The 24,745-nt window shown below is 38.6% G+C and overlaps 1 protein-coding gene across 31 annotated transcripts in view; it reads left to right on the top strand.

Annotated features, from left to right (window-relative positions):
• The first annotated feature begins 230 nt into the window (after window positions 1-230).
• Window positions 231-24,745, top strand: part of MAP2 (microtubule associated protein 2) — a 284,984-nt gene continuing 260,469 nt past the window's right edge. For all 31 annotated transcript variants that reach the window (XM_058532876.1, XM_058532885.1, XM_058532884.1 and 28 more), the window contains exon 1: window positions 231-403. The gene's annotated coding sequence lies outside the window, so the exon portion shown is untranslated. The remainder of the gene's footprint in view (window positions 404-24,745) is intronic.

A 24,745-nucleotide genomic window follows, 5' to 3' on the forward strand; every position in this document is an offset into this window, starting at 1 on the left:
CCTGCGGGCGTCATCTGCAGGGGCGGGGCCTGCGGGCCGGGAGCCGCGGGGGGCGGGGCCTGCGGGGGCGGGGCCTACGGGCCGGGAGCCGCGGGGCGTGGCCTGAGGGGCGGGGCCTGCGGGCGTCATCTGCAGGGGCGGGGCCTGCGGGCCGGGAGGCGGTGCTGGGGCGGCGCTCACGCGGGGCCGGGGCTCTGCCTGCGCGGGCTCTAGGCGGCCGCGGGGCAGCATCTTCCTCCTCCTCTTTTTCTTTTCCTCCCTCCCTGTTCTTTCTTTTCCTCTTTCCTTTTCTCCTCCTTCCCCTGCCCCGTCTCCCCCTGTCCCCCTTCTCCGGAGGGCGTCGGTCCTCAGGTCGTGAGCGGTGGCAGCGGCGACCGCGGGCGCATCCAGGTTCTGCGCGCAGGTAAGAGACCCGTCCCCGCCTCTGGTCCTCCGTAGGGGCCTCTCCTTGCTCTGCCGTGTTCGCCTCATAGGCAGAGCCTCAGCCTGGAAAGGGGTGGGAAGGAGGGAGTTGTCTGGTCCCCTTTGTCTGGGAGGCAGTCACAGGCTGGCCGAGCTGTCCGGTCGCCCACCTGGCGGGCGCCTCGGGCCCGGCCTCCCCAGGTGTCACTAGGGAGCGGGGCATCGGGCGCTGCTCCCTGGGCTCTAGGTTGGTAGAAGAGTGTGTGACCTTGTTAGGTACCACGTTGCAACGCCCGGAAACTTAGGTCGGGTTAGGATGTCTGTGTAGAGAGCTAATATTACCTGAGCTGTACAAAGACGAGGAGTGAATTATACAAAGAAAATGGAAAACAAGGAATTCGAGGTAGAGGATGTTTTGTCCATCTAGCTGTGGAGAACTGCACACTGACGAATGAGTGCGTTAGGGTAGCCTTGTCACTTTGAAATCATTTTCCCTGTAATTCTTCCAGAAACAGCTGGAAGGGGAAGATTGATATATATTTATAATTTTAGGAAAATGAAAAGTCAGTGTCTGGTCGTGTTGGAGGGCGGGACAGGAAAAAATCAGTCTGGATGAGCTTGAGCTTCCACAGTCTTTCTTCTTAAACGATGGGGGTGGACAGCTGCGTCTACAGTCCATCTAGTCCTTTTCTTTTTAAAAGGCTTTTGGGGGCTGCAAGTGCCGGGTGCCTTCCTTCCCCAACCTCCTCTTTTGTTGAAGGATGGAAATTTAAAGAAAGACTGTGTGAGAGGAGCCAGGAGTAGGGCAGTGTGTGTTTGGGTGTATGTAGGGGGCAGGATATGGTAAAGCGGATGGGGTCAGAAAAAACCATCCTTGAAAACTGGAAATTGACGTTATACTGTCTAGCGTCAGGGCTGCGGGCTTTTGTCAGAAAATAAAAGCTTTCATTAGCAAGAAGCCCGTTTGTAACAATTGCTGTGTGCCATCTGCTGTAAGCCCTTAGCATAGTGCTTCCAGGGCATAGACCCTTTAAAACAGATTCAATGTGAAGGGTTTTTGTTTAAACGCATGCATGTACACACTCATGCACACGCCTGCACTTGTGCACGTCACACACACATATTTGTTACACAATATATGTAATATTACAGGAGGGAGTGGATACTTAAAAGACATCTTTCAATTTATCTTTGAGGGTTGGCGGATGATGGTGTGAATGAAGTCTGCAGTGCAAAACAAAACTATATTGTTGGGTGGTGTATCATTGTGAATGTGAGGCACAGGGATCGATGCATGTGGGTAAGGAGCTATCTTAAGTGTTAAAGGTTTAATATATTTAAAAATGATGGGTCTGGGAGAGGAAATGACTGCAAACTGAAATTGAGCTTTGCAGCCGCAGTGAGGCGATGGAGAACAAAGCCTTTTCTGTGAGCCACATTATGGACATTGTCCTATGCTTGAGCTGCAGGTACCAGCCCAGAATAAAGCATAGCTCTGTCATCCTGTCATTTCACTGTGGGCAATTATAATTTTTTTGGCAGTGGAAGGAGATTAAATAAATAAAAGCTCTTTAGAATGCCCAAGAGGAAGATGACAGCCTTTCACCTGAATGTGACACAAAACACCTGTTTAACCAGGCAATGGGTGTCTACTATTTTGGTAGAAGTGGGTATGCATTTGTAAATCATGGGTGTTTCAGTCACTCCCCTTTCATATACAACAGCGTCCTCCCCCCAGGAAAAGGTGAAAGGGATTTTTTTTCTTTCAATAAAGAAAATTATATTTGTGTGTGTGTGTGTATTTCAACATTGATTTCGTGGTAATTTTATCTGGTTATCATAGGTTTACATCTGTATTCATGATTTGCATATTATCAGAGCTATTGTGCCTTTAGGATCAGTGGTCCATGCTTTTTATCTGTTCCTGGTGTATTTAATTTTAATTTCTAGCATTTCACAGTTTGCTATAATATTATTATTTCCAAAAGTTTTTTTTTTATTTTTTTTATTTTACCCATATGTAGAAAATTGCTTAACATACATCTGGAGATCTAAGCAATTTAAAAATTGAGCTTCCTTTTTTTAAAAAAATAATACTTTGATTACATTAATATTCATTTTCTTTGTTTCTCTCCTCTCTTACCCCCCACCCTCTTTCTTTTTGGCTGTCTGTGCTGCTTTAAGCTTCTAGTTATGTCCAGACTACCAAAAGCCTAGCCAGTGTGCTCAGGAATTTCGATTTTAGGATTTGTTAATTCTGTACAGCAACTCTGTCAGGATGGCTTGTTTACAGCACCTTCTCAGGGAGGAGAAGGAGAAAGAATGTGCTGAGAGAGCATGACCCAGTGAAACTGGCAAAGCCATTACCTCATCACAGTAGCTGCTTCGGATTCATTGAGGGAGCAGACATCCTCTGGTGGAAACCAAATGCCAGGAGCACACCCATCTCGAGGCAGAGGCCTTCTCCTCCCGTAGCAGCCTCTACTGATGTTGTTCTGCTGAGTTTAGTGATGTTTTCTCTTTTATGTATTTCTTTTCAGGGATCTTGAACTTGGTTAAAAATATGCAGCCAGAAATGAAACTTGGCACAGAGTCCTCTAAGCCTGAAGGAATAATTTCATTCCTTTACCGCTTTTGGCTTAAATCAATTTGCAAATTTTCTAAACATCAGAAGGGAGAAGGAAGAAAATGCTTGTTGATGTATTTTTGCATGTTTTGTGTGTGTGTGTGTGTGTGAGGAAGCTTAGCCCTGAGCTAACATCTGTTGCCAATCCTCCTCTTGCTGAGGAAGATTGGCCTTGGGCTAACATCTGTGCCCATCTTCCTCTGCTTTATGTGGGATGCCACCACAGCATGGCTTGACAAGCTGTGCCTCGGTGCGCGCCAGGGATCCGAACCGGTGAACTCCAGGCCGTCGAAGTGGAGTGCATGCACTTAACCGCTGTGCCACTGGGCTGGCCCCGTGCGTGTTTTTTTATGACACATATTTTGTGTTGAATTTTACTAGCAACTAGATAACACACTGGACTGCTGTGCTTTTGAGAACGATAGTTGCACTGTTGGACTTTAAAATTAAGTAGTTATTACATTTACTTAGATGAATGCATGGCAATATGTGCATCCCTAAATTATTCATTGATATCCACGTGAGACAGACCATAAGAAACCAACATGGGGATTTTAGTATTCAAGTTGATGACTCTGGTTAATGAATTCTTTTCAATGCTTAATTGCCTTTTGACAGATTAAGATAGAGAATCTGAAATAATAGTTATAGTTGATGGTAACACTACCCCCAGGTCCATATATACGCTAAAAGTAGTCATTTAGGTAAGTGCTTAGTCAGTGCATGAAGCTGAAGATAATATTCTGAAACAGTCATAGCCCTTTTGTCTCTGTTATGTGAATTCAACATGCTACTAAGCTCTTTGAGTGAGATCTGATTCTCTCAGATGTGTTAGTTCTTTTTACTACTTTAATTCTCTCTGTGCCTTTCCTATTGTCATTGCCTTGATCTGCTCAATATAGACCTTCTTATGCGTGGGAAGTATTTTGATCATTTCACCAATTTTTCCCCTCCCTTCACACTGTTCTTTTTAATCTCATATGTAAATGTTAGACTTCTCTAGGCATTTTGGCTTCAGTACTGTTACTTTCAATACAGATTAGCTTTACTTTTAGGAGAGCATTTATTCCTATTTATATTTTATGAATCTATTTTCTACTAGATGCAAGATATCATACTGGGGGCTATGTAACCAGATACCAGAAAAATAGTAGACATGATCCCTGGCTTTAAGGAATTTACAGACAAAGCTGGAGGGAGTTGTTTCTGTTATAAGAAGTAGCGTTTAAATGATTGGCTGTTGTATTAGAGATACGACCCACAGTGTGAGGGACTGCACTTTGACCTGGAAGCAATGTCTCAGCGCCTCAAAGACCAGCTTTTATGCATCGGTTGTATAAGTGACCTCATGTATACCTACCTTCTTTATTCTACATATATATATTAAATTAGGGAATGATAAAATATAACTCTGAGTGTGTGTGTATATGTATGCACACATAATGCAGGTACTAACAGTCTCTCAAATGCTTCAGTCTGTCAGCCGTAGAAGCTGGTGTTATTAAATGCTGGCCGGCACATGGAAATTCCAATTCAGAGTATTCTGAGAAACAACTTTTGATATTCTCAAGGAATTATCAGTTCCGTGAATTGATTCCAGGTGTCAAAAGCAGTTAAAGAACCACAAAGTAAGAAGCAGTACACAAAGGGCCAAAATCCAGGAAGAGGGTCTGTGGGAACGTTTGGCTGGGGCGTGGGGTGGAGGAGGTGAGGAATGAAAGGGCGTTCCCAGCTGTTCATAGTTGTCCATGTGGGATGGAGACGCGCCTTTGTCTAGGTGGATGGAGAGGGGAGAATCTGTTTTATTTTTCTACCTCAACGTAGTATTCTGTCCACTTCCCTCCCCTGTCATTAGTTTGAATTAAGGCCATAGGTGTTTCCTTGTAAAAATTATGCAGGATGCTTATTGGGAGAAATTCTGTAGTGCACTAAAAATTTTAAAACAGTATGAACACAATTAGTTGACTTTTTACGAAAAACGCTTTGACTCTAATCTGTGAGCTTAAACTTTCTGGTTCAAGAGAGAGAAACTTTCCTTTGAGTGGGAGTACTTTAACTGTGATACTTTTTACTTACATATTTTGGTGAAATTCTCTGGAAATTTAGACAAAATAAAGAGCTCAGGATTTCCTTTTTCAGTCGGTTGTTAAATTTATATTTGTGGAAAATTTAAAACAATTTGTTTTTCATTAAAACATACCAGAGGAGGCAAATTTCTATATATTTTTTTCTTTTTGTGTGTTAATAAGGCTTTTAGAGAAAATAATTTTACTTACAAGATCACATAGCTTGACTTTTCCTTTCTCTTCTTTCTTTTCTTCTTTTTACTTTCTTCCTTCTTCCCTGTCACCCTTCTCCCTTCCTTTCTTTCTTCTTTCCTTCCTTTGCTCGTTCCTTTCAATTTGTATTGGCAAAAAATAACTGATCATTAGAAAATGCAAATATAGCTGTTTTTATTGAAATTTATTTTCCATTATATCTCTATTTCTCATTTAACGTGCAGTTTTATGCTACTTTCTCCTTCTTCCACCTTCTAGCCTCCATCCTTATCTTGGCCCTTTCTTTGTCTTGCCCTGTAAAGCCCCCAGCCTTGAATAATCTCCTGTGTACCAGTCTTTGACCATGCTTCCTTCCTCTAGAAGGCCTTTCTGAACCAGGAAGAAAAGTTACTACCTCGTTTATCCCCATTATTTGCATCTAGTTTACCCAGGTTCCCTTATCTTATAGATAATTGCTCATCTCAACCGTATCCTCACCAGCCTTCTTTAAAGTAGTTAAAAAAAAATTCTGCAGGTAAAAATGGTACACTGTACAACTAATTGTTTTCAAAATGAAAAATTTGGTTAACCAACTGCTTTTTTGTTATTTTAGTCACCTCATCCCCAATAAAATGATCTGACTCTTTTTGTACATTGTGGACTAGCAAAGCCGCTGTGTGTCAGGCTGTCCGTTGTCTTCATTCTATGCTAGTTGACTAACGCCACTGATAAGCACCTAGTAAGTTGAATACAAACAACTCTATGACCAGTCAGTAAATGTTGAACTAAATTAATTTAATTTTAAGTAAAATAGTCCTAATTACATTGCTCTGTACAACATCTTCATTAGCCATCTTGCATTCATTTCAGAATGATCATAAAACACAGTGCTGGAATAACCATGAGTATTTTTCATCACTTAACTCTCTAGGTCTTCTACATTTAAAGCAAACTCACAACTAAGTATACAATCGAACTCTGTTAGTTTGAGATGAATAATCATGCCAATATGAACCCTTTACATTCCTTTATTTAAGTGTTAATGGATTTATAGTTCGCTACGCTGTATTGTTGTAACAGTTGTAACAGTGTGTGTTGCTTTGTTAGTGGGCAGCAGTGAATTCCATATTGAATTAGTGTGAGAAAATGTTTCTCAATTTTATTGGCCAGAAAGAATGGTGCAGCATCATTTTCATTGGCATTAAGGCGGTTAAATAATGCTCAGTTTTGAAATTTTCTTACTTTATTTGGGTATTGTGCCTCTCAAAATTGTAGTCTTTGCTTAAGACTATGCATTTTTTGACAGAACAATATTTTAAACAATATACTGCCTATTTTTGTTGGTGTTTATATGAGATACCACATTTCTTTGGCCCATTTTGAAAACAAACAAGGAAAGAAGATTTTAGTATTCAGTTATGCATTCTTTTTGTTTTAATATGTCTTCTAGTTTAGCTAGGAAAAGATCTCATTCTTTAATTTACTACCACATACTTATTATTTGTTGTTTAAACAAAAATTTGCCATCTGTAGCATACAATTTCTTTGCTCAGTGGGCTATAACATGGAGTCATAGTACCTGTAACAACTTATTAGCCCACCAAATTTGTCTACCTTGTGTTTCACAAAGGGCCAGCATCGTGGTATTTGTGTGTGTGTGTGTGTGTGTGTGTGTGTGTGTGTGTGTGTAATAATCTTCTAAGAGGGAGTTAGCCTTTTATAAATATACCATTTTTCATAGTTGAGATAAATAGTTATGCAATCAGTTGATTTAAAGAAAAGTAAAAACTATAGTATGATGTTCCACATGAGAACATTTGGTATTAAATAGAATTTTATAGGAAAAACAATGATATAGGTATTCATTAATGAAATAAAATTGAATGAATTTCAAATTATGAGTGTATTTTCCTGTTTGGAGAGAGATACTCCAGATTCCATTGTTGATTATTGAAATCAAATGGTAAAGCTAGATATGGTGCTCAAAATCAAAGCTTCTCCATGTTGATCAAAATGTCCTATATTGAAATACTGTCCACTCAAATGTATCTTTTAAGAAGTGTAGCTGGCACTCTTTTGCATGGAAAAATGCAGTTTATCTTCATTTAAACAGCAGAAGCCAGAGTTGATGGAACTTGAGAAATTTTCCTGCCAAGAAAGCATTAAGAAAGCACCAAGCATCCTACTGAAAGCTAAATCTCATAAAACAATAAAGTGAGTATGATCTAGGACTTATTTAAATGGGCTTGGCCACTGTGTCTCAAACTGAAGTTGACCTCATTCATAGATGACATGATGAAAATTATTGTAGACCACTGATTGGACTTGGGTGAAATTGAGATTTCGTGACTGTTTTTTCTTTTTAAGTTCTTATCACTTTGGGACTCAGTCACTAGTTCCATGATTTTTATCTCTTTTGTTTTGAATAGGACCACATTCAGTGAGGGTGATCAATATCAAAACTGGAAGTTATGAAAACTTTGTACAACCCTGGACCACCTCACTGCCCTCCTGCAGCCCCTTCCCAAAGATGACCGTCAGGGTTTGTGATAAGAATCCAGAGTTTTCCATTAAAAAGCTGATGTTCAAAATGAGTACATTGATTTTTAATAAAATCTTTTCTTTTTGCTGCTTAGTATACTTATAGTCTATGTAACAGAGTAGCTCTTTATAACCCTATTAGTGGCTTAGAAGGATTATGTGCTTACATCTGGAAACATAGAATGTCGTTAAGTGTGTTCTTTTCTTCTCTGCCTCTGCCCCATGACAGGAGGGTTATCAGTTCTCAAGACTTGCTAATTATATATGAATTACATGATGTTTGAAAGGGAAGAGGGCCTGTCAAGAGCAAGTGCTGGGCACCTTTGGTGTACACGTCAGTGAACTGGGACGGGGAGCAGTGAAGTAACTTTCCTAAGATCGTGAGTAGTGGAACCAGGCCTAAGACTCAGTTTTTCAGGCTCAAACTCAGTGCTTCGTGAGGGGGCTAGTGAAGAACCATCCCGCTCTGACTCTCCGTTTCCAATCCTGGTTATGTTTCTGTTCTCTGAGCTAAGGGTGGAGTGAAGTGACAGTTGCACCTGCCCAACTTTGTGACTCAACTGTAGCTTTCACGTGGACGTAAAAGAGGGAGGGACGCAGAATTCTAAGGCCATTCCGACCAGCTACACGCCAGCTACACCAGTTTAAGTGTGAGACTAACCCTGATCCGGGAAACTCTGACCAGGCTCCTGCTCCAGGACCGTTCCTGACGTTTGGATCTCTCAGGACGGAGGTTCAGCGCTCTGGGGATGTGTCCAAGGTGCTTGGGAAGCCAAGGCGCTTTTCTCTGGGCTTGAACCATCCATACTTCTGCCTCCAAATTGATTGAGTCTGTGTTAAAACTTGGCTCTATGTCCAATGGGATCCAAGAAAAATAGCCGGATTGAAACCTTTTCTGATCTGTAGCACCAGGAAGTGTTCTCAGAAAGAGCTCTCCTTTTGTGTCTCCCCAGCTTTAACATTGGTAGCTAAAAGGAAGTGAGGTAGGAAGACCATGGACCTCGTTGTCTCTGCCCGTCTTCCTATTACTTTCCTACTCTTGTATGTCTTCCTGTTTCCCTGCCTCTAGGGTTTTTTTTTTTTTTTGCGTCTTCCAAGGAGACAGCAAATTAAATAAGAATTAAGTGTTGCCATGGTTACTGTGTTCCCTAGCACTTCACCTGCACCCACGATGCTTAAGCATCATAGAGTCTTAAGTTGACAAATCTTTGAAAGGCATGAAGAGCATCTTGGAAAAAAGAAATTAAGCAGAAACCATGCTTAAATATTTAAAGAGAAACTGAAAACTGAAACTCTACCACTCTCTAGGGAGTGAAGGAATTCTGTCATCCTTCTGTTAGAGAATGTCATACAGGGTGTCCTGATTCTCTAGATGAACGTGTTTAATCACCACTAGGATTGGAGTGACTGTTTTATCACCAAGTAGATGGAACAGAATTCCTTAAAATGTTTTCCATGCACATTTATGAAAGAATGGGCTGTGCATATTGTCTTCCCCTGGAGTATCTTTATTTTGAGCCATAAATCCAGGAAAAAAGCTATTGCACATCAGAAATATACACGTAGGAAGGCAGAGCTTTTAAAAGAAAATATTTTATGCACTTAGATGTGGTGTATTGAATTTGATAGTCTGAAAATCTACATGACCTGTTAAAGAATTAAAATAATAGCTTTTAGTATGTGATGTTCTTCCTTGGGAAGGATTCACTTTCTGTTTTTCTCCCACTTAAATATGAGACTAGTGCACCCTAGGTGTTTCTAATATCATGGTCCATAAATCATTCATTCATTTATTTAACAAGTGGTTATGGGATCCCTAACATACACCAGAAACTTTTCTGAATGAAGGATATTGGGACAAACCATACAGATTCCTGCCCTGATGGAGCTTATATTCCGGTAACAGGAGACAGAAGTTAACCAGTAAACCAGTCAATGAATGGCCATTTCTGACATGAATAAATGGTATAAGGAACATAGAACAAAAACATGCGCTAGAGCCTGTCCGGGATGGGCTACGCTGTCTTTGGAGACAAGAGTAGTGGGAAGTAGCCAGGCACAGGGATATCTGGGGGAGAGTTTTCAAGCCACTGGGAATGGCAAAAGGAACAGCCTCGAGCGGGAAGAAGCCTGGCATATTGGAGAAACAACCACAGGCTAAAGGCACTGGCATCTGCTAGACGTGGTAGAGGGTCCTGGAGAGGACCTTGGAGCAGAAGGCGGGCACCGGGCTGCATAACTCCTCTTGACCGTGATGAGGGGTTTGACTTGTTTTTGATTTGCAGTGCATTCTAATTTTTAAGGCAGAAGAGGAAGCATTTTTTGAGACTCTCATAAAAGCTTTCAAAGCTTAATTATATCTTTGAAATCCCTGTAGATACATCTGTATCTTATTCACTAATGTGTTAAATCACAAGAGAGAAATAATTTAGAAAATGCAGAAATCAGTGGTGGAGACAAGAGTAGACTTTTCTTAACCTGATCTGATATAATGCTCTAAACACGGGTAACTCAAGTTGTCATTTTTTTAGATATTGTAGAATTACAAGTATAAGTAATTTTAACCCCTTGTAGCCATTTTTGTATCTGAAACTAAGTTTTTTAAAAAAAATTTAAACAGAAAGGTAGAAATTCATGTTTGAGAAAAGTAGTCACAAAAATCATTCCAGTTTCAATGTGAATGTGTTCTTGGCTGTTTCCCCCAGTAGCTTTAGTTGTAAGCAAGAGCAGGTGCCAAGCAACAAGCAACATGGTACTGAAATTTATAAATAAATTAAATTACAGGCTAACACATATTTTGCTTCTTAGAGGTAATGGCCTCAATCTTCTGAGAATTCAGTAAGTAAGCTGATCCAGTTTCATGATGATCTTGGATCACCTTTGAGATTAATGATCAGTGGACCTCTTTATGCATGTATTGCTTATACTGAAATATTTAATGCAGTTTTCAGATATGTGTAGACCTAGTGTAATGCTTTATTGAACTTACTGCTAAGTACCGTTTGCCAGACATTTGATTTATTGTACTTCTGGCATCGTTCAAGGCTGTTTACTTTTTCTAGGCATTTCCTCAATAGAAAACAAAACTATTAATTTTTTTATTCCTTCATATAATGTTATTCACAGGGCATTTTCAAAATATCACATAGTTTGGGAGAAATTAGTATTTTTATTTTACAATGAAGAATTGGATTACTGTTGATTTTTCTTGAAGCTTCTTTCCTTGACTTCCATTTTGTTTTGTTTTTAGGATTAATTAATTTGTGATGTAAATGGCTTGAATGTGGAGCCATTAGATGGAGTGAGATATCTATCTCCCAGCCTTCAGTTACTCAAGTTAAATATTAAAAATATGAATAATAAACCAACAAATAATTCAAAAATTGGGATTTTGTCATGTGCACGCAAAATATGTACTTTTAAAAGGACATTGGCTTTGGAAAACAAAGCAAAGAATAAGGACAAATTTCAATTCAACTCCTTCTCTGATTTCTAGGCCATGTTGAAAATGGAGTACATGACTTCACAAACTAATTTAGTAACAGTTATTGAAAATCAATACTGTATGTGTGTATATCTAAGTAAACACAGATTTTCTTACAAAAGATTACAAACACATTTTTGTTAGATATTTACTTCTGATTTTAAATATTTGCATTCTAAAAATGTTTAATATCTTTATAACTGATATCATATGGCAGAGGTTGGCAAGCTATTCCGTAAAGGGCCAGACAAAAAGTTATTTAGGCTTTGTGGGCTGCATACAATCTCTGTCGCAATTATTCAGCTCTGCTGTTGTAGGAAGAAAGCAATCGTAAACAATATGTAGACAAATAGGTATTGCAGTGTTCCGATAAAACTTTATTTACAAAAACAGGTGGCATGCCCTTTTGACCCTTGGACTGTAGTTTGCCAACACCTGGCATGTATTGTGGTTGAACATGAATCTAGAAAATGTCCTTGAAATGATAACTGTACTTTTAAGAGGTCACAAATACATGAAGATTTTGTAAAGACAAAGTTATAATTTTCCCTTTCTTAAGACCCATAGGAGGAATATTTAGATTTCTCTGAGGTCAGAGTATGTTAGAAACTGGAAACTTTGCCCTAAGCCGCTGGCTTGGTTTTTATCATATGGGCACTGGTGGTGTTTCCATTTTTTTCTTGGCCTCTGGTAACTTCAGAATAAAATTGTGTCCCACTTCAAGTAACTGTACTGTAGCATACATTTCATATGCTAACTCTCTCATGCTTTATTTTCTTATGATATCACTTTGCCCTGTTTTTTAAATCCTTTTTAGAACAAGGTAAGGTATAAATGAAGCTACATTCTATATTTTCATTAGACATCCACTTTTAGTTAAAGTCTGTGACCAGAGCAATTCTTACTTTCCAGGAGTAAAGGTGGGCGTGTCATTTCAATCATATTCTGCTATAAAATTAGGATGGAACGTACTGCTCTTATTCTTTGGTTTTTCACTACTGAAATCATTTTCTCAGAAGTAAACAGTAACTTTTGTGTGAATATGCTATAGGCGAAAATGTATTAAATGTTACCCTCACACTTAAAAAAAATGGTACGGTTGTTGCTTCTGAATCTTTCATTGTGTTTGTTTTGCCACAAACGCCTTTCAAATTATTTTTCAACCCTCAGGACCTTAGTGGTCCTGTTGGGAAGCTCCTAGGACCCATGTATTTCCTCTCCTGTAAGAATGCCTGACCATGGAACTACTCTGGGGATTAGAGTTCAGGTGGAAACACTGTTCTCTTTCTCTCCAAGTGCTGCACGAGCTTCTCTCTCCAGAGTGACGTCTGGGACTCACAGTATAAGGAACTGTGAATTTTGATTACTTTGTTTTGTTTTACATACTCTTCATGTGAAATGATATTCTTGCCGTCTATTTTTAATAGGTCTCATTAATACATTGAAATTAAATACTTGGACTCCTTTTGACTCTCCTGTTAAATTAATAGTGAGATATATTTGTTTCACTCTCCTAGAAATGGTATAATGGTCAAAAGAGCTCTTCATGTGGCCATTAGCCTGAAAAAAATGTTATCCATTAGATGTGACTAGATAATGATTCTTATAAATAATCAGAGGAGTATCATGGGAAATGACAATGTTCTTTTTTGAAAATTAAGAAAAACAGAAGAATACCGTACAAGAAAAAGATAAGTTAGAAAGCCCTGGTTGTTAGATAGTTAGGGGTTTATTCTGCCTTATCACCTTGAAATAGTTATTTTAAGATAATAAAGAGGATGTTCTCAAGGTTAAATATGCATACTCCATTTACATCCTTCTTTACAGGTTGGTTCCATAAACATCTGATATCTACAATAAAATGTGATTTATTAGTATTTTTTTGCCATAGGAAATTCAGATTGTGTTTAGATTAGTGATTGTTTCTCCATAACCATTTTGTATGGTTTAGTGTAAGACAATTGGAAATTACAAGAAGTTGCGTTTCAGTCAGGCTGGAACATAGACATATGGTGAGTGAGAGGCCTCAGGTATGGTTAGAACCAGGTTTCAGTGACCGTCATTGCCCAGGCATGGTTACAGGGATCATAATAGGCATGATCCTGTACTAATATTATTTTAGTGAAATGTGCAAAGTATCTCAAATATTAGCAAGAGGATTGGGTTAAATAGTATTAAGTTAGTTATAATGAAAAGATGGCATCATATTTTCCTAAAGCAAATTGAATTTGAATTTCCTATGGCAAAAAAATACTAATAAATCACATTTTATTGTAGATATCAGATGTTTATGGAAGCAACCTATAAAGAAGGATATAAATGGAGTATGCATATTTAACCTTGAGAACATCCTCTTTATTATCTTAAAATAACTATTTCAAGGTGAAAATTGCTAAGGGCTTCTGTATTATGTGGGGTTATTTTTCATATCACAAAATGTATCAAAAACATAAGAGCGGCCACTGAAGATTCTGCAACAAATGAAATAACCATGACTTTATATCTTGTGATAAAATATATTTTATTGTGTGAATAACTCTACTGAATTTATTCAACATCCTTTTTCTGGAAAGAGAATAAGGAAAAGATCCCAAGCAACTGCAATTGCCTTTCCCAAATTATTATGCACCTCAGAAGTTCTTAGATCTGAGAGAAGGCTACGTATATGGAGATTCTGCTCCCACCAGTGAGCTGAGGGGAGCCCTGCTTCAGGCCAAGGCACGTCTGGAAATGCTCCTTCTCAGAGAAGTGCCATCGACTTAGAGTGGGACTAATTCAGGCCATTTCTGGACTCATGGCAGAGTCCTCAAGATGGAGTGAAAACTAACCTTAAAATGACACAGCTCTCTGGTGGTCACATTTACCCTTACCTATCATCTTCATGAAATCTAGTGTCTATGTATCCGCAACACAAGATGGAGTTAACACAGAAACAATATTTCAAATTTGGGATATATATGTTATATAACTAGTTATAATATAATCTAATAATAGAACAAAAATGGACCCCATGGTGGAAAAATCTGTACCAATTCTAATCAGAATTTCATTTTACACTTAAAACTAATTTACTGAGTTCCATTCTGTCAACTACGTAAGTGTTAATAAAATTTAAAAGTTAAACATTTGATGTTGTACATGAACATTATGATGACACATCATTGAAGGTCTATAAAAGTGTCTTTTCCTTTTTTGAGGTTAGAGAGGGTAAAATGGAGAACAGAGAGGAAAATCATATGGCCGTCACCTCGTATAACTCCCTCGGTCCTTTGCATTGTTATTTCCGAGCCCACCTTGCTCCTCTGTTTTATTTGTCGTTTTATAAGTCCACATGCTTGATTACCTAATCCCACGACTGCATGTGATTGCTAAGATGCACATTTATTAATATCTACACTCCTTTGAACGAGGTACCAGTGTGTGTGTGTGTGTGTGTGTGAGATTTACAAAGGGCAACTTACCTTTGTTGCACAGATTCATAAAGGAAGTACCAAAAACAGACAAACAAACAATGACATCCTTGGCCCTTGTTTCATTATCTTTAAAATGAGGACAGTTGCCAACAGAGCTCTCAGTTTTTTGTTTTAGATCTAAGAATCTGGAAGTCAAAGTAGAGCTATCTTTTAGGATGATTTACTGTCTCTCAGCAAGCGAAAGAGAGTAAATAAAATGCTTGGCCTGCTGCAATTGTAGCCCCAACAAGAAAGGCAATGCTGACAGCTTTACCATGTATAAGAGATGTCTGTCACCCCGGGTCATGTTAGCCATTCTGGAGCAGCTGGGAACTGCGAGACTGCAGCCCTTTTGGACAGAAAGCTGAGAAGTTCACAGAACTGGAAGTCAGTGTTGAGTCATCCCCATTGTTGGTCCTGGGGTGTATACATGAAGAGACATGGGCAATACACTGCATTTATTTGAAAGAGGATGTAAATGAAAATAATATCTTACAAGACCCTTATTTATTTTATTTATTGTAGTCTACACAATAACTTTATCATGATAGACTAAAAACTGTTTATTCTAATATATTGTGTTTAGATTTTTCTCTCTTTATCATTGTATGTAGCCTGTATACATTTCATAGAGTAGTTCACCTTTTAAATATTTATCTTTGAAAAATTCAGTAATCTCATTTGTAAAATAGAGACTGTGGTACCTTAGTCATTGTATAATTTCTATTTGCTTGTTTGTACAGTACCTACAAGATACCCCTACTGCCAAGAAAATTGTCTGGGTGAAGAGAGTGGTCAATAAATATTTTTGAATGAATGAACACTTTTAGAGAAACTAGTTTAGAATCCCTAAAAGATTAACAATACTTGTTTAGTCTTATACCAAAAAGGAAACGATGATTCTGTTTTTGGGTGGTAAGATTTGAAGGCATCAACACTGTCTCCTTCTCTTTAAAAACAAACAAACAAATCCCATTTGTCTAAAATACCCAGTCTTTGCCTTTGTCTAAGACACAGGAAGCACTATCACTCTACCATTTTTTTGAGACCTTGGGAAAGTCATTTGACTCTCTGGGCCTCAGTTTTCTAATCTGCAACATGAGAGGATAAATTTAATTTTCACTAAGACAGCTCCACGTTCTATGCTTAATTGGAAATTAACATTTCACACTTTTACAGAAGTCAGTTTGTCGTGTTACCAGCTTTCACCCAGCAAAGATTTCAGTGACTAGGGTGTTGCACAGATAAGTTCTTAATTGGGAAAAGCTGAATGTCACAAAGAAAGGTTGGAATCACGAGACATCTTTCAGAGGAACAAATCGTTTATTGTGAGCTCCTACTTTATATTCAGCAAATGTTTATTAAGAGCCAGTTACGAGCCCCCTACTGTGATGAGCCATGTCAGCAGAACAAAGAAAACATCCTTACCTTCCACCAGCTTCTTGTGCAGTTGAGGAAGACAGCCATCTCACATCCTCTGGATAACTAAATAAACTATAAATGAACATTTATCATGTCACTAATTTACCTGTTTAAAAAGTACTTAGGGGAGGAAACATATATGTGATAGCTTTAAATAGGATCCAAGTGTTGATATGGTTCTGTGTTGGGATGAATAACACAAATAATCACAGCTGTTGGAAAGATGAAACTGAGACAAAGCTTTAGGAGAAGACGAACGCATTTCTACACGCTTGGCAGATATTTGTCCTTCCTGTAGCTGATGTGGATTTTGAAATGAAAAAAGAATTGTTTTCGAAAAAATTGTTTTGCAACAGAAAGGCAATAAAATGTTTTATTCACTAATATATATGATACCATTTTTTTGTTTCTTTGTGTAGGAAGTCTTAAAGCAATCCATCAGACTTATTATGGGTAAAACATTTCTCATAAATCCTTTAAATTTCTTGTTAACTGAAGATGATCTACGAATATCCGTTTAAGTGCTCCAAGAATGTCTTCCACTTCAAATGTAAGTCCTTTGGAAGACATGGTGCTTTGGAAAGGAAAGGAAGAAGGAGGTGTGCCCAAAGGATTTATTGTATCGTTTTCCAAAGCAGAGGCCAGCTGTTTTGAAATGAGAATTAAAATGTAAATTATCAGAGGGAAATAATGAGAGCCATTCCTCTCAGACAATGCCCAGTGCAATCAGAGTAGGAAGAGGGTTCGGGGAGATTTCTACTGTGCACAAGTCACGAATGATGAACTGAAAGGCTAGGAGGGAAGCGATTTACAAGGAACTAAGTGGACACAGCCACAAATTGTCTAATCCTCTGGGTGGTGGAATTAATTGAGGAACAGACCTTCCATTCTGCTGAGACTGAATGCAGATGACAAGATGACTGTGCACAGCCCTTAGGAAATCACTGCATCTGTAGCATAGCAGGACTGTAAATTGAATACAGTGCTGGCAGGAGTTGCATTTCAGTTCATGTGGTTTTATGAATCGAAACAGAGGTCTTTGATTACAATATAGACAGTCAGTGCCACCTGGGAATAAAATAGAAATATGATGCATGAGCTTGGTCAGGATTTTCTATATTAACCATAGGACAAAAACTTGTGAAAGCTTTCAAATCCAAGGATTTTCAAAAAAAAATTAATTTTTATTATATTTTTGTTCAAATTTAAGTGCTGCAGAAAGGTGCACGTGTTCTAACCGGGGATATATATAATGCAAACAGGTTCATCTGAACTGGCTTTCTAAGCCTAATATTTAATGTCAATCAGACATCATGGTTCTGGAATGAAGAAATGAAATGTTAATGAGGAAAAAACCTGTAAATATATTAATTTATAATTGAGTTTTATACAAATAAACTACTCAAGTGAGGCAGTAAAAGAACTTTAACCTTTAAAACTTGGGGGTGTAGGGGCCTTATACACAATCATTATGAAACATTGATCAATGATTTTGCCTTTTATATGACCATAACATATATATGGGCTAATGAATAATTTCTATAGTGTCCGAACAGCTAAAGACCAGATTACAGTTAATGCCTGAAAAAATAAGGGGTTTGATTAGCAAATAAATGCTTAATTACCAGCTTAAATTTTGGCATTTCCCCTCTCCCCTCCACACAGTATTTTGTTTGGACCCATGCCTGTTTTTCTATATATAGTCTTACTGGTTGATCTGGTCCGTTTTCAAAGCTCTAATAACCACAGGAACTCTGACAACTCTATAGTCTCTATCTCCACCCTGGGCTCCTTCTCTGCGATTCAGACTCGTAGACCCCACCGCCTGCCACGTAGCTCCGCTTGGGTTCTGTAGGCACCTGAAATTCAGCATGTTCAGAATGAAGCCTATTTCAGTATCCACCCTGCATTCCTCTTACAGTCCCTATTTTCGGTAATGGAACTATTCCAAGTCAGAAACCGAAAGTCATCCTAGACTCCTAAATATACTTCCTAGATATATATTTCTTTCAAAAATTTCTCCTTTTCATCTCTACTCTCATTGAATGGGTTCTCCATGTTTCGTCTGATATACAGAAATTGATTTCCCTGACCCCAGTCTTTTCCCGTTCAGTTCAGTCTTTATATGAACCAAGGGTGATCTTTCTAAACTGTATCTGACCAGAGCACTCTTCTGTTTAAAATCCTTCCTTCACTGTCTTTTTAGCATAGCCTATGAAGTCCTGTGAATCTGCAAGCCTGTTATCTCTTCGATCTTATTTTCAACCACTCCCTGCCTATATTTTTGGCCTCACTCAGAACTACCCAACTACTGTAGGTCTCCACACATTACTTGCTCTTTTCTTCCCATTGCAGGTTTTTTTTCCTCATGACTAACTGCTTTTTATCTATCAAAACCACATCAGCTTTTGTGTTTCTCTCCCACTGGATGTTCATGCCTCTTGAGGGAAGGAACCATCATATTCATCACTGCAAATCCAGTATCTAGCAGAGAGCCTGGCATATCCTACAAACTCAGTAGTTATTTGTTGACTGAACTGTGCTGGTTTATGGTCTGTTCAGCTTTTAAAAACTACTGATTCTGCTGCTGTTTTGATGAAATGGGTGCTTGTCTGCTACACTGTTTCCATCCAGGGAGCCAGCTTTACTCAAATACTTTGGTTCGGAGTATTTTTCTCATGCTTCTTGATCTGTGCTCCTAATCTCTTCACCGTCCACCCCAAGAGCAGTTGCTTCATTTTTACACCCAACTCTGGATAAACTAAAGGCCCTGAGCCTCAGTGTCTTCACCTTAGATAGTTCCTTTCTCGTAGGGTTCTGCAAGAGTTAGCGGTGATGAGAGTGTATGTGAAAATGGCAGCGCAGGGTCAGAGACAGTATTGGAGTTCAAAAAATATTCAGGTAGTTGTCTGAAAAGAAGACTCTTAACATTTTCTATTTGTTTCAACACTGCTATTGGAAAACAAGAACGTTTAACTGCTAATAGGAGAGAGGGGAGCGAAAATTTTCGACTGTCAAAGGACCACGTATGGGTCTCACTTTGCACATTTGTCATGCCTCTGAATTCTTTACGCTCAACAAACCTCCAAGCAAAACCGTCTTTAAGAATATACTGTTTAACTAGTGAGAAAGAATTATTGTAAGAATTTGCTTTGTATGACAGTTAAATATTTTGCTTAAGTGACAGTAATATTAGCATTTCCTGAGGTCAGCAGGATGCTAGCGTGCTTGAAATCTGTTGTTTTGCTTAGGTCACCTTAATTTAATGGCAATAAATGGCTTACCAAATAGATTAATCATTAAAACCAGCAAAGTGATCACAAGTTTAGCATATTTGTTGCAAGTCATTGCAGGAAATTAAGACGTCGAACTTTTAAGTCTTTCTTGGGGGTTAAAATATGAAATTTATATGTCTATTGCATTCAATATTTCTTGTCTTTGCTCAATGATTAATTATATTACTCAGTCTCAATGATCAAGAAAATTAATAATTTGTGCCTAAATAATATATAGTGAATATTTTTGCAATATTAATTAGTATCTTGTAATTAAAAGGCTGGGATTGCATCTACATGGTGCTGTCAGGTCAAATACAAACCTACATTCCAGTTAAATCCAGCCAGTCTGTATTATGTTTGGGGAGGCAGAGCTATTGGTCTAAAATTAGAACTTTGAACTATGTGATACTTTGAATCAAGATCTTAAGTAACTCTTTGGTTTCAGCTTAATAAAATTACTTTAAAATAGTTTCTAAGAGGGAAAGTAACAAAGTATAATTCAAATCCCACTATAGTAACTTTTACAGGGGCATTTAAGTTATTTTTTAACCTGGAATTTAATTATAATGAATACTTTTCAAACTGAGTCATCATTGAAACTGTTTGCTATTCAAATATGCTTTGAAGAAATGTGAAAAACACTTGGTTTCTCCATTAAAATTTTTTGATTGGGAGCATTTTTAAAATAGTGCATTTTTAAATTCTGAAACATTTTATAAAATCCCACACTTTCAAAGAAATGTTTGGTTTTTACATTTAAAAAAGCCTAAGTCAAGGTGCTGTGATGGTGGATGGATTCCCAACGTTCCTCTGAAGAAGGCATGTGCGTCATTTTTGTTTGAAAGCAGCATTGTTTTTTGCCTGACTCTATAATGAGTAAATTTCTCAGGAACTATTTAGTTTTAAAGCCTTTAGAGTTAGAAAATAACATTTCTGGATCATTTAGCTTTGAGTTTACAGTCTATGAGAATATTCAGTTTGTGATTCCTACTCACATGGTACCTAGTGAGCTCCCCTTAAAAACAGGTCTCATATTTAAGAAATTTAAAATAAACCACAGTCCTATTCTAACACATCTAACGGGCGGTTGGGACACTAATATCGCTTTTGTCTTTATGCTCTCAAGAGAGAGATTTATGTTTACTTTTTTTTTTTTTTTTGTGAGGAGATCAGCCCTGTGCTAACATCTGCCAATTCTCCTCAGTTTTTGCTGAGGAAGACTGGCCCTGGGCTAACATCCATGCCCGTCTGCCTCTACTTTATATGGGATGCCGCCACAGCATGGCTTGCCAAGCAGTGCATCAGGTTTGTGCCCGGGATCCGAACCGGCGAACCCCGGGCCGCCGCAGCGGCCAACCGCTTGTGCCACCGGGCCGGCCCCTATGTTTACATTTTTTAAAACTGACTTTGAGATGCAGGGTGTAAGTCTCTGCTTAGGCAGTGGTGACAACGAGTGTAACATGAAAGTAGAAGTACATCGTGATCGCTGTTCAGAATAGATTGAAAGAGTGTGGTTTCAGTGTTTAGGTTTTCTTAAAACCTTACAGCCACGTGGCACGGGTTTTTCAGCAGAGAAGTTGCAACACATTTAAAACATACAGTCAAAAATGTAGGTGGCGCTAAGAGAAAAGTTGATGCTCTTGTTTCTTGTGGAAAAGCAAAAAATCGCTCAGAACACAGGATCCTGCAGGACACATAAATAGTCTGCATTAAGAGAGTAAGATGTCATTTTTATGTAACTTCTTAACTACGCTGGCTTGTTAAATATGATCAAGAAAATCATGTTCTAACAACAGGACTAAACTTGGGAATAATAATCAGAGGCCTTGGCAAACCATTCACCCACCCACATCTTCCAAGAAAATTATTCATAATAGCAATTTTGCATTGAGGTATTAGCAGCCTGTTTTAATAATATGTGGGTTTAAACTCAACAAAGAAGCATAGCAATTCTTTACTTTTTGTCTACAGACCATAAAACATACCATAAACTAAATGAACAAAAAGTCACATGGTTTTTAACATTTATAACCTAAGTACCTGTACTTCCTGCCCATTATAGAATGCCGTAAAAAAATAAAATCAGTATTCCATCACAAGATTCATCTGCAAGATGCCAAAACCAAATATCAGAAAATATCTGGATTTGGGGGGTACTTGTTTAAAATTGTTCAGTTTAATGCTATAATATGGTTATAAGCGTGACATGTTTTTAGAAAAAGTAAAATGATTTATGTTACTTTTCATATAGTTTCTCACTTTTGATTAACCACAGGTCTGTTCATTGACTAACAAACCTCAAATACAGAAGTGAAGGAAACTCCACTAGGTTGCTGAGCGTGGTGCTAGCACACCATGCCTGGTGTCCTTGGATCGGTGGAGGCCTTCAGTCAACGGTTGACTGTGGTTCTGTCCCAGGGTCCACTTTAGATGTTTCTCATCCTTTGACTTAGCTTCAATGTTACATTGTATATTTTATCCTTTTTATTGAAAAAGAAAGATCCCAAGGTAGCTTGGATGTATTTACCCTCCCCCCTACCACCACCAATACCAATTTTTTAAAAAATAGAGCTGCTATGTTAAATTATTTTAGAAATGTTGGATATTTAATGAATAAAGATGACACACTTTAAATTTACAATGGTGGAACATTTTTGATGGAGACAGTCAACCTAAAACTACCTAGACATGAATGAGCCAAGGGAAACACTTTTATAGTAGCAATAAAAACATATAAAATTATATTATTAAAATGGGCAGGAGAGAGAAGAGGTTTCAGCTGTCTTTTTTCTTCACCCAAGTTTGAATAAATACACCTTGGTTTTCTCAGATCATGGGAACTGTTTTTTTTCTTTGTGGAGCCAATAATGGAGAGAGTCAAACAGCCAGCCACCTTACATCTTCCTGCTACTCTATTTAAGTAGAGTAAATGCTGCTGATTTTGAAGCCCTTGGCCCTCTATTGAGATTTAATTAGCCCATGCCAAGTTCAAATACAAACAGCTGTGTTTATTTTCCAAGATTTCAAAGGTTTGACAGTGTTGCTTGGATAACAGATATTTCCCGAGCTTACCTGTCTAGGTACTGTAGGTACTTTAAGACTACCTAGGTCCTCTATGGCCAACGATTCTTTTCTTCTGACAGAGCTCCAGCTTGCCACTGCCCACGTCTTGCTTTCCCTTTCTGGAGCTGATATCTAGGTAAATAAGTGGAGAAATTCAGTGGGACACCAGAGGAACTGCCTGGCTCCTTCTCCCACACCCGAGTTCTACATGGACCCGAGACTGTGACCTTTCTTAGTGCCGAGACTAAGACACCCTTTGTGTTCAGCTCCAAGTGACATTCCACTCAACTGACCATGAACTTGCTATTTGGTAAAAATGTGGCTTTTTAGTGGCTCATAAGCATTCAAGTTTGATTGTAGACAAGAGGCCACGTTCATGGAACCACCAAATATACCTTGAATCACTGAAGTTTTGGTAGCCATGTCTCCCTAAACTGCCTGTGAGTCATGCTGGTTTCTTTAAGCTCAGCATTCTGCCTTTTCTGCTTTGCTAGGCCTAAAATATAATGTGGTACATAACCTCAAGTTACAGAAATCTCCTTTGCTAACATCTTAGTAAAGCTCTCATTTGTACTGAGAAATTCTCACTAAAAATTTAAGTGACTAGCGAAAGAAGCAATATCATTTAGTCTAGGGAGTCTCAAGGGACACTCTCACTTGCTGTTGGAGAGGACAGCCATGTACTTCTTGATACTATCCTTAGTGATTTTGCTAACCCCCAAGCGTCACTTAGTAGATGATGATTCAAGCCACTGTCAGGCTGTTCCTGACCCTCTGAGTTTGGGAGACCTGTACTAGCAGTGCTTCCAAATAAAAAACAGTACCAGTCGTGTCTTATCACTCAGAGCGTGGTGGATGATATTCCACGCCCCAGCTGAGAGAGGTGGAAGCCATCTTCTTGCATGCCTCTCGAACCAGAATTCTTAATAATGCCTACTTTTACTACCTCCCAAGGATTCACAGAACAACATCCCTGGACCACATGCGGGACTCCAGAATCTTCACTGGTTGTGTTAATTTCTTGTGGCTACTATAACAAATTACCACCAAGTTGGTGCCTTAAAACAATAGAAATTTATTTTGTCGCAGTTCTGGGGGCCAGAATTCTGAAAGCAAGACGTAGAGGCTGTAGGGGCGTTCCCGTTCCTCCCCTCTTCCAGCTCCTGTTAGCTGTAGGGGTTGTCTGGCTGGTACCTCGCTCCAGTCTCTGCCTGCATTTTCACATGGCCGCCTCCTCTTTTGTCTCTCACATCTCCCCTGTGTGGCTCTCATAAGGGTACTTTTCATTGGATTTAGAGTCCATCCAGATACGATATGGTCTCTTCATCTCAGGATCTTTGACTTCATTACATCTTCAAAGGTCCTTTTTCCAAGTAAGGTAACATTCATAGGTTCTGGGGAGTAGAGAGTGGATTTATCTTTTGGGGACCACCATTCAACCCATTATACTGGTCTTTCTGCAAAATGTGGTAGCCACTGCACACCATTGGTGCTTGTGCTGTGGTTTTTGGACTAGAGAGATATGAGGACACGGAAGCTGCTTTCATAATGTCTTTATTAATAGAGTCCCACAACTAACTAGGAAAAGTCTTGAACTTACTTCCACTCTGATTTAGTGCCTGATTTTTTTCTAGGGATTAGATACGGAGCTGCCCAAGTTCAGCACCGTGGCCTAAAGAGGCAGCCATTAGACTATAAATTCCTAAGTCTTATTTACCAGTGTGTCACCTAGCACATTGGCTGGATCACAGTAGGTGCTTAGCATGTATGTTTTTTATGAAAGAAGGAACAATAGGGTCATAAAATTGTTTCAAGCCCAACAGACACAAACGTTTAGGAAGGAACAAACTGTCATGATCCTTATTCCAGAACTACAGAAATACTTTTGAGAAGATCAGGAAAACCAGATGTTAGAGAATGCCCTTCCCTCTCCTCTCTGCATAACCAGACCCTGTGTTTTCATCTCAAGTCCTACCTCTTCCATCAAGCCTTCCCACCTAATACATATTAATTTGTTTACTGTATTTTAAAAAGTTCTGTACATCATAACTATGTTATATAATTATAAATATAGAAATTAAAAAAGATGAGTTAAGCATGAAATATTATTTTTTTCTTGCAGATCACAACTTTATTAACATCTCAAGAAAAGTATAACTCGAATGAGTTTCAGCATTAATGATGTTGGATGTAAATCTATATTATAAATAATCTTGATG

This window comes from Diceros bicornis, chromosome 37, assembly GCF_020826845.1.
Source record: "Diceros bicornis minor isolate mBicDic1 chromosome 37, mDicBic1.mat.cur, whole genome shotgun sequence".
Lineage (NCBI taxonomy): Eukaryota > Metazoa > Chordata > Mammalia > Perissodactyla > Rhinocerotidae > Diceros > Diceros bicornis.